This window comes from Perognathus longimembris, chromosome 22 (assembly GCF_023159225.1).
Source record: "Perognathus longimembris pacificus isolate PPM17 chromosome 22, ASM2315922v1, whole genome shotgun sequence".
In the NCBI taxonomy this organism is placed as follows: domain Eukaryota; kingdom Metazoa; phylum Chordata; class Mammalia; order Rodentia; family Heteromyidae; genus Perognathus; species Perognathus longimembris.
Window position 1 is genome coordinate 3,775,712 of NC_063182.1, and position 7,174 is coordinate 3,782,885.

The following is a 7,174-nucleotide window of genomic DNA, read 5'->3' on the forward strand; positions in this document are numbered from 1 at the left end:
TGTAATATAGCTCAACAAAAGTATTTTGTCAATGCTGGAGCTGGGTCCCAGAGACACTAAATAGTTCCAAGGTTACACAGAAAAGTTAGAATGATGGTAAGTTTGATTTTTCTTTCTTCTTCATTTCCTTTTCTGCTTCCTCTCTTTTTTCTATCCCTCCCTCCCTCCCTCCCTCCCTCCCTCCCTCCCTCCCTCCCTCCCTCCCTCATGTATACGAGGCAAGCACTTTTTACTACTAGGCCATATTCCCAGCCCCATTCATTGGTTTTGTTCATCCTGGGACTTGAGCTTTGGGTCTCTGAGCTTCTTTTGCTCAAGGTTAGTGCTTTACCGCTTGAGTCAAAGCGCCACTTATGGCTTTCCCTAAGTAGTTCATTGGAGATAAGAGCCTCACAGACTGTCCTGTCTGAGTTAGCTTTGAACAGTGATCCTCAGGTCTCAGTCTCCCGAGAAGCTAGGATTATGCGCGTGAACCATGAGCACCTGGCTGTAATTGTGTTCTGTATATTTTAACTGAAAGGAATTAAGAGGAATTATTTTGTGACATGTAAAATCGACATCACATTCACATTTCATTGTCCATAAATGAACTCTAACAAATTACAAGCAGGTCCATTTGACTCCATCTTCCCGAGTCTCCTTCCTCAATACAGCGTAGATTAGAATTGCTACAATTGGGACCATATCTTCCACAAACCCTCAAATGTTTACTCTGTGGCCCTTTACTGACAAAGTTTGGTTACCCTTGGTATAGACAATTTCTGTTTTGATAATCTGATCATCTGCTTAATGACAGTCATCTTTTCGTGTTGGCAACTACTTTTCTCAACACATTGTTTTTTTTGTTAAAACACCAGCACATGTTTATCTGGATCAAATGTCTTTTTAGATTTTTGGAATCCTTTCCTGTTACATGCATTGTTACATAATTCTCACATTGACTCAGTGATTTAGACATCCTGTGGTCATAAAAAGTCTTTGCTTGCATGCCGCCAAAAGCAACTTGAGTATTTTACAAAAGAAAAGGGGATGGAGAAGGTTAACTATGAGAATGTGGGGTTTTCTAGGGAAGCCTTGGCACGACCGCCTCCCAGGACAAATATTCTCCACTCGTTGATAGTGTTTGTCTCTGTTTTCCTGATCCTGACACTCTGAAGGAGACAATGTTTTCCCCTTTAGGCCAAATTCTAAAGGATTGGAGAAATTGGAGGTGGCCCATCTTTTGATCACGTGTACTATGAGTATTGTAGAAAATGGCCACTGAACAACTGTGTACAAAGTGGCTCTTCTGTATATTGGGGGACAGTTAAGTGGAGGTAAATGTGGATTAGCTGATACCTCTAAAAGCTTTCTCCTCCATTTTATCATCCCATTTCACAGGAGGGGAGATAGGCTCTCATAGACACACCAGTGATGGTTTAAGTACCAATTTATCCGACCCAGGTGTGTAGGTTACACCTCGCACGAGTGTTTTGAGGGTTGAGTTCCCGACTTTGCAGCTCACGGACTGCCTTAGCTCTTGTGACGTCATCAGTGCCGTCGTATTTGAGATGCAGATCTCGTTCCATTCACGTCTCCTCTTTCTTGCTGTGCAGGTCTTCAGAAGCTGGGAGCGTCAGTCCCTCTGTGGCTTTCCCTTGGTTCAAGCTGAGAGATGGATGGACAGGTGTGCGTTTTGGAACTTCCTCCTGGTTGCTCGCAGCGCTCGGAGCACTTGGATCCATCCGTGGGAGGAAATGGAGTGAAAGCGACCCACATGCCAACCTGGACTGGCGTCTGCTCGGGTTCATCGCTTAGCCAGGGCTTTGTCTCCTACCTTGTGTCTAATGCCAGTCACGGCGCCTCCAAGCTCCAGCAGCGACGGTTCCAGCCCAGCCCGCGTGCATTCCAGCCTCCTCTTTCCTGTGCTACTCGGGTTGTGAAAGAGCAATGCAGCCCCTCTCCTTCCACCCGAGCCAGCGGGGCCGGTGGATGCTGCTTCCGTGACGGATAGGAATCGAAGATGCTGTGATTTTTGTTTTCCAATTTACCTTTCTTAAGTTGGATCAATACAATTAGCCCTGTGTTTTTGTATAATGCAGCTCTGAAAGTCTTGGGTATTGAAGGCTTGCTGGAAAAAAAATTCCTTTCTGTGGGAATCAGGCGTGGAATGCAGGCCTGGGGGGAATTCGTTACTGCGACACCTATTCCTTTCTTCTCGCGACTCTGCTCTGCTGCACCCTTTTCCATGTGGTTTTGGGTGGGACTGACCCCATACACAATTTAAGAACTAGGGGATGGTGGCCCCAAGCCCGGCTTAAGGTTCTCCTTGTGGCGGCGCTCATTAGAATGGCTTTCGTCCAATGACCCCATTTCTGCAGCTGGGCCTTGAAGGCAGCTTCGGAAGCACGCGTGCAGGTCTCAGGCTGTCTCTGGTGTATGGCTGCTAGGCCCAAGAGATCAATGGTTATGCAAACCCACACAGAGCCCTGCCCACGCCCACACGTGCATGCACGGAACACAGAGCGAGTTTTTGAGTGTAGGACTGTCTGAGGATACTGGAAGGGCAGGAAAAGAGAATGTTAGGGCAGAGACCTGAAACACACTGCGTCTGTGAATGAAGATGGCCAAATGAAGGTCACGGACAGCTGTTGAATGGTAGGGTCGCGGGAATGGAGGATGGGCTCGTCAGCTAGGAGATGGACCTGGTTCAAGTATTGTGCATGCCGGTGTGAAACACCTTGGTTAGCATGCACCAAAAAATGAATGACAGGAGTACAAAACAGGTTGTTGGGGGGTGTGCAGGTTGGTCAGGGTAGGAGGACAACTGGAAGGGGTAAAGGAGGGGGAGGATGGTCAAAATACTTTATGTACTTTGTGCAAAAATGGAATAACGAAGCTTGTTGAGATCGATTTTGGGAGAGGGAACGAGAAGGAGGCAGAAGGGGAGTGTGATCAAGGTGCGTTGTATACATATATGGACGTGGCAAAACTCAGTTGTACAACACACTGAAGTTTTAATAAGTGTGATTCTTTTCCCCTAAAGACTTGGGTATGTGCTGTTGGAACTGACAGGCTCCCTTCCCTCAGTCATTCAGAGCAAGAATGTGAGCTATGAATTTTGGCAGTCTTTTTGCCATCCCAAGAATAAAGCCATCTTGTAAGTTTAGGGGCGTACCCCAGCTATGGCTTCTGATGCTGAAGATGACTGAGCGGAGCTAATTAACCACAAGAAGGGGAGACACGCAGGGGTCTTTGTTATGGTGTCTGCACTGCTGCACTAACAAAGCTCCAGTGAAGGCTCCTCCAACGACATCCATTGCTTCAGCTGAGATCCAGACAACCTGCCTCATATTTAATACCACGTACTATCTGCTTCAGGTGGATTATACTTGCTTGGCAATTTGGCTCAGGGCTCCTGCTATGGGGTGGTGAATGGGAACTGCCTAACCGCGTGCAGGAATGGGGACTGTAGCTCACAACACGAATCCAGCTTTCTGCTTGCTTGTCTATTGAATGGTTTTGTCAAGCTTGAGAGGTGAGTGATTTACATTATTTGACAGTATTTTCTGTCTCTTGACAGAGGGAGATAATTATCTATCAGTTTGTTAAATGGCTCCTTTTCCAGCTTATGATCTACCTTTATTTTTCTAGAGATCCCTTCCTTCCTTCCTTCCTTCCTTCCTTTCTTTCTTCCTTCCTTCCTTCCTTCCTTCCTTCCTTCCTTCCTTCCTTCCTTCCTTCCTTCCTTCCTTCCTTCCTTCCTTCCTTCCTTCCTCCCTCCCTCCCTCCCTCCCTCCCTCCCTCCCTCCCTCCCTCCCTCCCTCCCTCCCTCCTTCCCTCCCTCCCTTCCTCCCTTCTTTCCTTCCTTGTAGGACTTAAATGCAAGTGGCATCTTCTCTGACTTTTGGCTGATGGCATATCTTTAGGGATGCTCTGAAAGGCAGGAAGTGTCTCCTTGAGTTGGCATCATTCCAGCCAATTCCTTTCCCCTGATTGCTGATTGGTTCACAAGGGTGCACATGACTGACTTCTGGCCAGTGGAAGGGAACTGGGAATCTCTTGGGAATGAGCATGTGCTGCCAGACATGTCTGCTTAGCTCTGTAAAGAGAAGGGGCACCTGGGATTATTGTACCTCCCAGCTTCTCGTTATGGGAGGCTGTTAAACTCACTAATGGGTTCTTCTACCCGGCCCCCTTTTTTCTTTCTTAATCATGTCATGGACAGCAGGATACATTCTCCCAGGAAAACATGAAGTAGGGGGATTGTTGATTTCCCCAAGAAGCCTCAAAACAAAGCAAAACAAACACAGGAAAATATCACCCAACTGTACCTTTTGTAGTAGCGACTTTATACTTTCTTGGCTATCCCGATTCCCTATGCGTGGCTCTTTTTCCTCCGCAGATAAGATGAGGAGAGGAGTGGTCTGTTGCTAGATTTGGGGTGCATTTTTTGTGTGCGGTGTTGTGCTGTTTGAGTACTGCATACCAGAGGATCATAAATTCACAAGATGACTGTCACATACACTTAAGACAACATCATCTTTATAAGCATATAAGTTAATATTTAAATCACCTTATAAATAAAAAATTAGCCATGTATCCATTGTTATTCTCGAATCTAAACTTACAAAACTGCTTACCAGATAATATAAGAAGACCCACACTTCATTAAAATGGTAATGATTTCTAGATCATTTGTTGATTCTTAGAAATGGTGTTGTTATCTTTGCTTTTTTTTGGATATGTATTTTTAACTTTATCTTTAGTTACACAAGGGCTCTCACTTCGGCATGGTGGTTTATGTGTACAGCGAATCTTGATCAGTGTTACCTTTTCTATCTCTCTGAGCCCAGCCCTCCCCCTCCAGTTACCCCTTTCCATTTCACCTCAGTACCTTGAAGATTATGGTGGTATTTGTTTACCCTCCCTCTTTCCGTTCTCCTGCCCTCCCCCTTTTCATTCCCTCCCCACCAACACATGTTCCAGCTTCCTGGAATTTGTTTTGTTAAGACTAGACGTTATATCACTGTTGTAATTACTCTCAACACGCCATGTGAAACCGTAGCTTCTTTTGCTAATGATCCTCTTCTATCCCCTTCCTGTGGTTGTACCTGCACTATCACTGTATCTTATCTGAGTACATTGGAAACTGTGCATACTGGTATTAAAACTAGGGAAGGGAAAGGGAATATCAAAATCGAGAGACAAAGGATAAAAAGACAAATGACTCCAAAAGCCATACTTGCAAAACCATTTGGTGTAAACCAGCTGAACAACTCATGGGGGGAGAGGAAGAGGGGGAGGGGGGAAGGGGGGATGAGGGGGGAGGTAACAAACAGTACAAGAAATGTATCCAAGCCTAACGTATGAAACTGTAACCTCTCTGTACATCAGTTTGACAATAAATAAGAAAAACAACAGCAACTATAAGTTAGTTGTTAAAGGAGTCACACCATTGGAATCCTTCCACGTGTATACCCTACTTTAATCAGTATGTTTGTGTATATATGCACAATCGCACTGTAGATATTTTCACATATGTTTATCTTCTTGGAGTGAACTTCCCTCCTCCCCCCCAAACCAGAGGTCAGGACTCAAACTTGATACTTTAGGCATCTTGGCAGGTACTCTACCATCTGAGCCATGCCTCTAAATCCTTGGTGTGATCTTTCCATGGCATGGCTGCCAGTCACCTCGAGTTTGATATAAGGAATGACATCAAAGTGTTCCATCCGTCTCCCTGTTCAGTTCATCATTATTAGGAGATCTGTAGACTTAAAAATGTAGAGAATTTCTTTTAAAACCGGTAATATTATTCATGGTTCTATGACCTCTCTCAACTTCTGCTGAACTAAGCAATTACATTAAAATTCTTTCCTGGGTTTTATAATGTTGCCTACGATTTTTATATGGTCAAATTCTCTCTTATCAACTAAGCCATGAAAATCATGTACTGGAATGCCTTTTCTAATGCAGTCGAAAGCCTTCTTGGGGCCGAATGAGAGGAGGTGTAGTGTGGAGGTTAAATGCAGACCTGCTGTTGCTGAGGTGCCTGGGTTTGGACTGAGACGCTACCACTTACATCTTAAATACTTAGCAGTTCCTCAGCTTCTTTCTCTGTAAAATAGAGAAAAGTCGTGATAATGGTAGGACCCCCCAAAACAAACTCTCTTCACGCGGTAGTGCCAATGGTGACATTGATGCTCCAAGCCTACAGTGACTCATTCATCCCAAGTCTCAACCATCCACTCCCTCACCTGTCTATCCTCACAGGCAACAGCCGGGGTCTGGAATTTTCCCCAGTGGCCACAGAAGTGACTGCTGGGTATAGTGACTTGAGGTGGGCAGTCATGACCACAGTGGTCCAGGAAAGCATGGAGGGGGGTGGCCAGCTGTGGGGATACCCTGTTCTTTGTTTCTTGTCAAATAGGATATCCTCTGAGAGGTGAAAGACGCTGGCACCTGGGCTAGGAGTGGATTTGCTGCTCCTGCCGGTCAGGCCCAGGAGGCTGGGTTGTGTCTGTCCAGGCGTCCGTGGGCCAGGAGAAATGTGTGGGCAGAGCACGGATACGCCCTCGAGGCCTCTGGGAAGAACCAATGGTCAAGACCAAGTGCAGATGCTTTGGGGTACACGGCATTGGCATTAACCCGGGAGAAAAGATACCAGCTGTAATAGAGAGCCCAGATGTGCAGTTAGTAGCTCTCCTGTGCCTGGATTCTGGAGAGATTCTGGCAGTCCTGGGAAGGGATTTCCTGCAAGGCAGCAGTGCTCTCTACCAATAAATCAGTAGCTTTCTAAAATCCTGATGCGTTCAATATTAATTCACTGCTAGTGGCAGAAACAAGCAGAATATCAATTCTCAATGTGGAGATTAAGAGTGAGGGGAAAAGTGGGGATTTAAGGAAGGAAATCTTTTTTTAAAAAATTATTTTTAAGTAGTTATACAAAGGGTTTTAATTCAACGTGTGACTTTAGGAGTACAGTGCATCTTGAACAATATCATCCCTTTCATTGTTCTCTGCTCTCTCCACCAACCTCACCCATCCCCTCAGTTTCCAGGTGCCAGTGGCTCATCTCTGTAATCTTCTCTACTCAGGAGTATGAGATCTGAGGATCACAGTTCAAAGACAGTCAGGGCAGGAAAGTGCGTGAAACTCTTTTCTCCAATAACTCAGAAAAAGCTGGGAATCG